Source organism: Papio anubis, chromosome 18 (assembly GCF_008728515.1).
Source record: "Papio anubis isolate 15944 chromosome 18, Panubis1.0, whole genome shotgun sequence".
NCBI lineage: Eukaryota > Metazoa > Chordata > Mammalia > Primates > Cercopithecidae > Papio > Papio anubis.
Genome location: NC_044993.1, coordinates 68,840,431 through 68,850,639, shown reverse-complemented (window position 1 = coordinate 68,850,639; position 10,209 = coordinate 68,840,431).

The following is a 10,209-nucleotide window of genomic DNA, read 5'->3' as shown; positions in this document are numbered from 1 at the left end:
GAGATCATAGGCGTGAGCCACTGTGGCCGGCTACAATACTGTTTATTTATATTTTAGACCAAGAGATATTCTAGCATATAAGAAATGTGATGCTCTCTGTACATTGAAAGTTGGTCTAATATGTGCCCTGGTGGATACAGAAATTGCGTCTGCTCAGCTCTGGTTGAGGAAACCAGTCCGACTGTCTCTGAGGCTGTGGGGCAGTCCATCAAGAATGAATGCCCTCAGCCAGGCACGGTGGCTCACACCTGTAATCCCAGCACTTTAGGAGACCGAGGCAGGCAGATCGCTTGAGCTCAGGAGTTTGAGACCAGCATGGCCAACATGGTGAAACCCTGTCTCTGCAAGACATAGAAAAATTAGCTGGGCACGTGCCTGTCATCCCAGCTACTCAGGAGGCTGAGGCAGGAGACTCGCTTGACCCGGGTAGACGGAGGTTGCAGTCTTCGGAGATTGCACCACTGCACTCCAGCCTGGGTGAAAGAGTGAGACTGTCTCAGAAAAAAAAAAAAAGAAAAAAAGAAGGCATGTCCTCATGATGGCCTCAAGCACCTCGGTCCCTGAAGAGAGACAAGGAAAGCCCACTTTACTCTGCACTGCGAAGCAGGTAGGTAGACAGAAATCTGAGAAGTGGATTCAGTGAGAGGCACTGACCCAAAGGATTTTCTGCCTAATGGTCAGTTCAGCAGAAGATTAAAGTGAGCACAGCATCCTGTTCCCTGAAACGATCTGGTTGGTCAGTGGGGAATGTTCTTGTCTCGTTAAATGTCCTCATGCTACTGTTAAGCTGTCCTGTTAAAAAAGGTCATAAACCAGGTTTACAAATAGGCCAGGTGACTGTGGAATTTATCCTTGGCAAGGCCTTCGCTGTGGGCGTGCGATTGGTGTCCGTTAATTACAGTGTTCTGGGCCACTTGAGGGATAAAATATACCTTAGGTGATAAATCGTTGTATTTTATTGTGAGTATTTCCACCAACATTAAACAGTAACCCCATGAGTTTTCTCATACCTGTTACGCTCTGGAGTTGCAACAAGCTAACGTGAAGCAAGTTGCAAACATAATTATCACATGTGGCTCCTGTTCACAGCAAGGGTTCTTCAGGCTGTACCTGGGGCAGTTTTCCCTCATATGAGGTTCATAACGTCATTTATTTAATTAATTAATTATTTATTTTTTGAGACGAAGTTTTGCTCTGTCGCCCACGCTGGAGTGCAATGGCGCGATCCTGACTCACTGCAACCTCCACCTACCGGGTTCAAGCGATTCTCCTGCCTCAGCCTCCCTAGTAGCTGGGATTACAGGCACCCGCCACCATGTTCGGCTAATTTTTGTATTTTTAGTAGAGACGGGGTTTCACCATGTTGACCAGGCTGGTCTCAAACTCCTGACCTGAGGTAATTCACCCTCCTCGGCCTCCCAAAGTGTTGGGATTACTGGCGTGAGCCACCGCGCCTGGCTGTAGCATCATTTAAACTTTGTTTCTGCCATGAATTGTTAAGTTGGTAGTTAACAAAAAATAGACCACCTGGTTTATGTCCCACAGTTAGCATTGGTTTTTGTGTTTTCTTATGCTTGTTTTTTAATTGATTTTAAAATTGTGAAATAGGGTCTTGTTCTGTTGCTCAGGCCAGAGTGCAGTGATACAGTCTTGGCTCACTGCAGCCTCAACCTACTGGGCTCAAGCAGTCCTCCCACTTTAGTCTCCTCGGTAGCTGGGACTACAAACACGAGCCACCACAGCTGGCTGTTTTAATTTTGTAATTAATTAATTTTCTTTTTTTGAGATGGAGTTTCGCTCTGTCGCCCAGCAGGTTGGAGTGCAGTGGCGTAATCTCGACTCACTGCAACCTCCACCTCTCAGGTTCAAGCGATTCTCCTGCCTCAGTCTCGGCACCCACCCCCATGCCTGCCTAATATTTTTAAAAAATATTTTTAGTAGCGACAGGGTTTCACCATGTTGGCCAGGCTGGTCTTGAACTCTTGACCTCAAGTGATCCACCCACCTTGACCTCCCAAACTGCTGGGATTACAGGCGTGAGCCACCACACTAAGCCTAATTTTTAAATTTTTTGTAGCGACTGGGTTTTGCCATGTTGTCTAGGCGGGTCTTGAACTCCTGGGCTCAAGTGATCCTCCTGCCTTGGCCTCTCAAAGTACTGGCCCTTATGCCTGGCCCTTAAAGTTGCTTTTTAATAACAGCTTTTATTGAAAGCTGATTCACCTACCATAAATTTACCCATTTAAAGTGTACAATTTGGCCCGGCATGGTGGCTCACGGTTGTAATCCCAGCACTTTGGGAGGCTGAAGTGGGAGAATCGCTTGAACCCAAGTGTTTGAGACCAGCAACATGGCAAAACCCTGTCTCGACCAAAAATACAAAAAAAAATTAGCTGGGCGTGGTGGTGTGTGTCTGTAGTCCCAGCTCCTCAGGAGGCTAAAGTGGGAGGATGGTTCAAGCCCTGGAGGTGGAGGGTGCAGTGAGTTGACATTGCACCACTGCACTCCAGCCTGGGCAACAGAGCCAGACCCTGTCTCTAAATAAATAAATAAATAAAGTGTATAATTCAGTGGTTTTTAATATATTCACAGAGTTGTGCAGCCATCACCACCACCAATTTTAGAAATTTTCGTTACCCTGAAAGAAATCCTGTATCCATTAGCAGTTACCCCTCATTTCCCCCTGACTACCCCCACCCCTGGCTCCTGGCAACCACTAATCTACTTTCTGTTTCTTTGGATTTTCATATTCTGGGCATATATATATATATAAATAGAATCATCTAATATTTGTCCTTTGGTGTCTGGCGTCTTTCACTTAGCCTGATGGTCTCAAGGTGTATCCAGCTTGCAGCAGGAATCAGCCCTTCCCTCCATATTTTGGTTGATTAATGTTCTGTCACACGGGTAGACCGGACTTGTTTGCCCATTCATCTGTTGTTGATGGGCGTTTGTGTTGTTGCCACCTTTTGACAATTATGAATAATTTTGCTACGAGCATCTGTGTGTCTTCGTGTGAACAGGCTTGCATATTTTTTTGATGTGGGCAAATGAGAACCAGTGGTGGGGGGCCTTTGTGGTGAATTTTTCGGTGATCTGTGTATCCTGTGTATAATGATCAGTCAGCAGGCTTGGGGGCAGCCCTTAACCTTACATTTCTTTCCTTTTTTTTTTTTTTTTTTTTAAAGATAGGGTCTCTCTCTGCCACCCAGGCCAGACTGCAGTTGATACAGGGCAGGGGAGCCCCGAAGTGGAGCATAGCACCTGAGGGTTCTTGGCTTTGCCCAGGAAAGAATTCAAGGGCAAGCCGGAGGTGTAGAAGAAAACAGCTTGATTGAGGAGGCAGCGTTAGAGCCCTGTGACTGCTCCTGCAGGGCAGGGCTACCCTGGAGGCAGAGGGTAGCGGCAGAGAGTTTGCAATCACATTTCTACGCACTTTTAATTGCATGTAGATTAAAGGGCAGTTTATGCAGGAATTTCTAGAAAATGGGTAGTAACTTTTGAGTCACTGGGTCATCGCCATGGAAAGGGGCAGTAACTCCCGGATGTTGCCATGGCAATGGTTAACTCACATGGTACACTTGGGGGCATGTCTGATGGAAAGCTGCATCCGCCCCAGCCCTGTTTGAGCTAGTCCTCAGTTTGGTCTGGTGTTGAAGCCCTGCCTCTAGAGTCAGGTCCTGCCTCCTATCTCAGTGGCGTGATTATGGCTCACTGCAGCCTCAACCCCCACCCGGGCTCAAGCAGTCCTCCCACCTCAGCCTCCTGAGTTGCTGAGACCACAGGAACGTGCCACTATGCCCAGCTACATTTTTTTTGCATTTTTTGTAGAGATGGGGTTTCACTATGCTGCCCAGCATGGTCTCAAACTCGTGGGCTCAAGCAATCTACCTACCTCAGCCTTCTAAAGTGCTGGGATTACAGGTGTGAGCCACTGCACTCAGCCCAACCTTACATTTTTAATCTTAAGTCACTTCTCTCTAGGTTTTGGTTTCTTCTTTAAAATGGTGGAACTAAGAGCATCTATTTTATAGGGTTGTTGGGAAGGCAAAAATGAAAGAACTGTTACTCAATGTTTAGTGAAGCGCTAGGCACAATTTTGAATAATGAAATTGGTGTTTATTCTTTTTTATTATTTGTTTATTTTTTAGATACTGAGTCTTGCTCTGTTGCTCAAGCTGGAGTGCAGTGGTGCAATCACAGCTTGCTGCAACCTCGACCTCCTGGGCTCAAGAGATCCTCCCACCTCAGCCTCCTGAGTAGCTGGGACTATAGGCATGCATCCCCACTTCTGGCTGTTTGTTTATTTATTTGTTTTTCTTTTTTTGGTAGAGATGGGGTCTCTTTATGTTGCCAGGGCTGGTCTCGAACTCCTGGCCTTAAGCAATCCTCCTCTCTTGGCCTCCCAAAGTACTGAGATTACAGGTGTGAGCCACCATGCCCAGCTTTGTTTTTATTTTTAAATCAGCCTTGTCAAGTTGAATTGGTCATTATTCTTGTATAACGGTAATTTGGGGCAGCATTGGTTGGGCAGGGAGTGGGGAACATTTAGGACCCTGTGTGCTGCTACTCGTAGTGTGTGCAGTTATTTCATTTTGTTTTGTTTTGTTTTATTTTATTTTATTTTATTTTATTTTATTTTATTTTAATTTTTCTGAGACAAGGTCTCACTCTGTTGCCCAGACTGGAGTGCAGTGGCGCGATCTTGGCTCACTGCAACCTCCGCCTCCCAGGTTCAAGTGATTCTCCTGCCTCAGCCTCCAGAGTAGCTGGAACTACAGACGCGCGCTACCACGCCTGGGTAATTTTTGTATATTTAGTAGAGATGGGGTTTCACCATGTTGGCCAGGCTGGTCTCAAACTCCTGACCTCAGATGATACACCTGCCTCGGCCTCCCCAAAGTGCTGGGATTATAGGCGTGAGCCACCGTGCCCGGCTGTGCGCTTATGTTTGATTTTTGCAGAACCACCCTTCCCTAGTGGTTGTCTCCTAGATCCAAGGTGACTTTATTCATTTTAGAATGAACTGACCCCATTGATACCGTAACCAGAGTTGGCATACATCAAGATTGGCAGAACCCGGTCAGGTTTAACAAGATGGAAGGGTTCTGGGAACTCCTCCTTCTTGTAGACGTGGAGGTGAGAGTGTGCATTCTTCAGTGCCTGGCAAAGGGCTTCCTCCTGCCCCAGTTTGGTCAGGGGTATCCCAAAGCCACCGTAGTCCACAATATCGACCTTGACCAAGTCCCTGAACTTGATGTAGGTGGACAAGGGGATCTCGTTGACATTGGGTCTCTGCTTCTCGGTGGTCATCCCATGGTCTCCTGTGATGATGACGTGGAGGTGCTCTGTCAGGCTGTGCGTCTCAGTGGCTCCCACCAGATACCCGATGGTCCTGTCCATTTGCTGAATCATCAACTTCCTGTTCTCTGCCTCTGGCCCAAATCGATGTCCCATGTTACCTGGCTGTCCGTAGTACAGAGTCACAAAGTCAGAGTCTTCCTCGGTGAACCAGGTCATGATGGTATCTATGTTCTCCCTCTGCTCTGTCTCGTTGCTATTTGGATGAGTGTAGGGCTCTACCAGGGACCTCTGGACAGCCTCACCCTTGTATTTAGCACCTCCCCCGGGGTAGCGGAACGATGCCGCGTTCTTCCCCTGCACGTGCAAGAAGAAAATTCCATCAGGGCCTTTTCTCATCCCTTTCTCACAATCAGCAAAGCGCGAGTTGTCTGCATCTGTGTCCCAGTCCGAAGGCATAGAAAATATACAGTCTTTGGAGTCAGACAGGGTGGAGTTAGATTCTGGGCTTCCCCAGGATTTCATAGCATCTACAACACTGTTAGTTACAAGATGTGCTGTTATTTTATGGGCTACTAAGCAGAAAAACGCTGCCAACAAGACCGTGACATTCCAGTGGTTGTAAGATATATTCCAACTTCAGAGATGGCAAAATGAAAAATAATTCCTTAGAATAGAGGGAGACGGTAATTTCTGAGTTGTTGGTGGTGAGTCTGTGTGTGTGTGTGTGTTTTGTGTGTGTATATATATATGTATATACACACACATAAAAAAATATATGTGTATATACACACACACACACACACACATATATATAGTGGTACAGTGGTATAATCATAGCTCATTGCACCCTTGAACTCCTGGGCTTAAGCGATCCTCCCACCTCAGCCTCTTGAGTAGCTGGGGCCACAGGCATGTGCCACCATACCTGACTTTTTATTTTTTTTTCGAGATAGGGTCTCACTCTGTCACCTAGGCTGGAGTGTGGTGGCACGATCTCAACTGACTGCAACCTCTGCCTCCTGGGTTCAAGCAATTCTTTTTTTTTTTTTGAGACGGAGTCTCGCTCTGTCGCCCAGGCTGGAGTGCTGTGGCCGGATCTCAGCTCACTGCAAGCTCCGCCTCCCGGGTTCACGCCATTCTCCGGCCTCAGCCTCCTGAGTAGCTGGGACTACAGGCGCCCGCCACCTCGCCCGGCTAGTTTTTTGTATTTCTTAATAGAGATGGGGTTTCACTGTGTTAGCCAGGATGGTCTCGATCTCCTGACCTCGTGATCCGCCCGTCTCGGCCTCCCAAAGTGCTGGGATTACAGGCTTGAGCCACCGTGCCCGGCCTCAAGCAATTCTTATGCCTCAGCCTCCCAAGTAGCTGGGATTGTAGACACGTGCCACTATGCCCAGCTAAGTTTTGTATTTTTAGTTGAGATAGAGTTTTGTCATGTTGGCCAGGCTGGTTTCGAACCCCTGGGCTGAAGTGATCCACCTGCCTTGGCCTCCCAAAGTGCTGGGATTACAGGTGTGAGCCACCGTGCCTAGCCCTAATTTTTTTTTTTTTTTTAAATATTTGTAGAGATGAGGTCTTGCTATGTTACCTAGGCTGGTCTTGAACTCCTGTGTTCAAGTGATTCTCCTGCCTCAGCCTCTCAAAGTGCTGGGATTACAGGCTTAAGCCACCACACCCTGCTGGTGGTGAGTTTAAAAATCTCCTAGTGTCTCAGTGTTTCTACCTGTACAATGACAAAAAGTAGATGGCATCTTTGTGAGGATTAAGCTGGCTAGCTTTTTTTTTTTTTTTTTTTCTTTTAGAGACAGAATTTCGCTCTTGTCACCCAGGCTGGAATGCAATGGCGAGATCTTGGCTCACTGCAACCTCCGCCTCCTGGATTCAAGTGATTCTCCTGCCTCAGCCTCCCAAGTAGCTGGGATTACAAAGCCAGCTAGCTTTAAGATAAAGTGTTGGGCATCACATTTTGGCATGCAGCAGGCACTCTTTTCTTAGCCCTCAGATGGGACTAAGCCACCACAAGGCTTCCCGGTGTGTGCAGTGGGTGATGAATGCTTGCCTGCTCAGCAGTCACTTCCTGGTGGGCTGGGCCACACTATTCTGACTCCCCCTGGAGCTTCAGCCCACTCCTGGTTCACGATGTACTGACTCTCCTGAGGATCCAGAGGTGGGATGTGGCTCTGGCCTGGCCAGAGGACTGAGGATGCCGCATCCCATGGCTACAGCAACTGGCTCAGCTTTGGGCTCATGTCCTAGTCAGAGCCAATGAGATGTGATCTTGAGATATCTGCTGGGTTGTTGGAAAGGGACATCGATTTGGGCCAGAGGCAGAGAACAGGAAGTTGATGATTCAGCAAATGGACAGGACCATCGGGTATCTGGTGGGAGCCACTGAGACGCACAGCCTGACAGAGCACCTCCACGTCATCATCACAGGAGACCATGGGATGACCACTGTGAAGCAGAAACCCGATGTCAACGAGATCCCCTTGTGCATCTGGGTTGCTGGAAAGAGCAGGCTGCTCTGCTCATCCCCATTCCTGATGCTGAGGGACCTAAGAAAATCACTCATAAAATTTGGGGGTGTTTGGAAGAAGGGGAGACCGACGTCTCATTCTCTCTACAGACATCTGATCCGCTACAGAGCTTGACTAACCTACCCGGAGGCAGAATGATATGGTGGTTAAAAGTATGCTCTGGGCTGGGCACAGGGGCTCACGACCGTAATCCCAGCACTTTCGGAGGCTGAGGCAGGAGGATTGCTTGAAGTCAGGAATTTGGAACCAGACCCTATCTCTATAAAAGTGTTTTTTAAAAATTAGCTGCCCAGATCTCCTGTGGAAATGTAATCACTCATGTTAAAGGTGGGGGCCTCATGGCAGGTGATCGTATCACCAGGGTGGATTTCTCATGAATGGTTCAGCACCATCCTCTTGGTGCTGTTTTGCAGTAGTGAGTCCTCACAAGATCTGGTTAAGAGTGTGTGGCGCCTCCCCTTCTCTCTCTTGCTCCTACTTTCACCATGTGACATGACCACTCCCGCTTTGTTTTCCACCATGAGTAAAAGCTCCCTGAAGCCCCCCTAGAAAGTGAGCAGATGCTGGCACCATGCTTGTACAGCCTACAGAACCATAAGCCAATTAAACCTCTTTTCTTTATTTAAAAAACAATTAGCTGGGTTAGTGGTGAATGCCTGTAGTCCCAGCTACTTGGGAGGGTGAGGTGAGAAGATTGCTGGAGCCCAGGAGTTCAAGGCTGCAGTGAGCTATGATCGGGCCACCGCACTCCAGTTTGCGTGACAGAGACCCTATCTCTCTAATTAAACAACAAAAAAGTGTGTGCTCTGGTGCCGCACTCCCTGGTTAGATCCTTTGTCTACCACTTAGATGCATGTTATATAAATGCTCTCCTCAGTTTCCTTGTCTGTAACTTGAGGATGATAATGCTACCCCATGAAGTGCTTGTGAGGACCAAATGTATGTGGGCACATTGGTAAGTATTCAACAAGCTTCATTTTTCCTGGAGAGGGAGAAAGAGCATGGAGTGAGGTGGCATGGTCAGGCGCATTGGGTCAAGAATCATTTCCTCTGGCTTCTGCCTCCTGGGAGGTACTAAGGATGGATCTGAAATGTGTCTGCAGACCCCAGAGTTGGGGACTGCAGAGGGAAATTGAGATCAGGGACCCCAGTCCTGGCAGAAATGGCTGCAGCATGGGGCATTGGGTTCTTTCCATCAGAGGCATGAGGTGTGTTGCAGACAGTCATGAAATGTGGCTGAATGTTGCAAGGCACCCACGGTCCTAGGGTTGCTGCTTGAGACAAAGACCCCTGTCAGTAGAACCTGGTGACCTTCACCCTTCTGTGTCAGGCTGCAGACAGCAAGACATGGCAGCAGATTACACCCAACAGGAAAAGGGCCATTGCCATCCCACAGGTTGCCATAGGAGGAGATGACATCTCTTCCCTCTCCTCCTCCAGCAGTGTCAGCTGGGGAAGAGGTGGGTGGGTGTGCACCAAAGAGTAGACCATAGACCATGCTCCTTCTCCTCCAGGCTGCTGGGGCCCCCAGAGAGTCTGCAGCCCTTGGCCAGGGACCAGCTGACACAAGAAGACAAAAGACCTTAGGCTGGGATAACATGGGGGTGCAGTTCATCCTCTGGAGCTCCCTGCGGGATCCGACTGGAGCTGGTCTCCAGCTGAGACCACATCTCACTTAGCTCCTTCCCTGCCATATACTGCTTTCCTTACTCCTATCTCCTGAGAGTTCTTCCTGAATGAATTACCTGCACTCAGTCCCTGCCTCAGGCTCTGCTTTTAGGGAACTTGACCTAAGACAGAAATCTTTTTTTTTTTTGAGACGGAGTCTTGCTCTGTCACCCAGGCTGGAGTGCAGTGGCCGGATCTCCGCTCACTGCAAGCTCCGCCTCCCGGGTTTACGCCATTCAGCTGCCTCAGCTTCCCGAGTAGCTGGGACTACAGGCACCCACCACTATGCCCGGCCAGTTTTTTTGTATTTTTTTAGTAGAGACGGGGTTTCACCATGTTAGCCAGGATGGTCTCGATCTCCTGACCTCGTGATCCGCCCGTCTCGGCCTCCCAAAGTGCTAGGATTACAGACTTGAGCCACCGCGCCCGGCCAGAAATCTTAATCCTAAATACTTTGCAAGGCCTCAGAGGCTCTGCTATCCACAGGCAGGTGAGATATTACCTTCCCTACTGCCTGGCAGTCATATTGTATGATGCGATTCAACTTCGTGGAAGTGCTTCTCTAAAGAACTTCCCCCAATTTAAGATGATCTTAATTTGCTTACTTGTTTATTGTCCATTTAGCTGCTCTAAAATGTGAGCTCCAAATCAGGAGCCATGTCCGGTTCATCACCCATTTCCTGGGACCTAGAACAGGCCT